Consider the following 325-nt stretch of genomic DNA (forward strand, 5'->3'; position numbering starts at 1 on the left):
ATATTTGTCTCTGGGAAACTGTAAATTTGATAACAGACCTAGAATGGCCAAGTGATTTACATTTACACAGAAGTTGAGTGTCCATAAGAATACTTAACTTCCATATGCGACAAATTATGCAACACTGCTTTTTTTGTTATTTTTATAATCTCACTCCTAGATGCTTTGAGTTTGCAGTAAACAAAATAACAAATGGTATACTTAATAGTTGAATGGTATACACCCTTTTAAAAGGTGACTGTCAATAGTCTTACTATTTCTTTCAGTGATGACAAAGGACCCTTATATACCCCTGTCTCAAATATCATCTGAAATAGAGTGGATT

The sequence above is a fragment of the Mandrillus leucophaeus genome, unplaced genomic scaffold, assembly GCF_000951045.1.
Source record: "Mandrillus leucophaeus isolate KB7577 unplaced genomic scaffold, Mleu.le_1.0 Scaffold813, whole genome shotgun sequence".
NCBI classification, from domain to species: Eukaryota; Metazoa; Chordata; class Mammalia; order Primates; family Cercopithecidae; genus Mandrillus; species Mandrillus leucophaeus.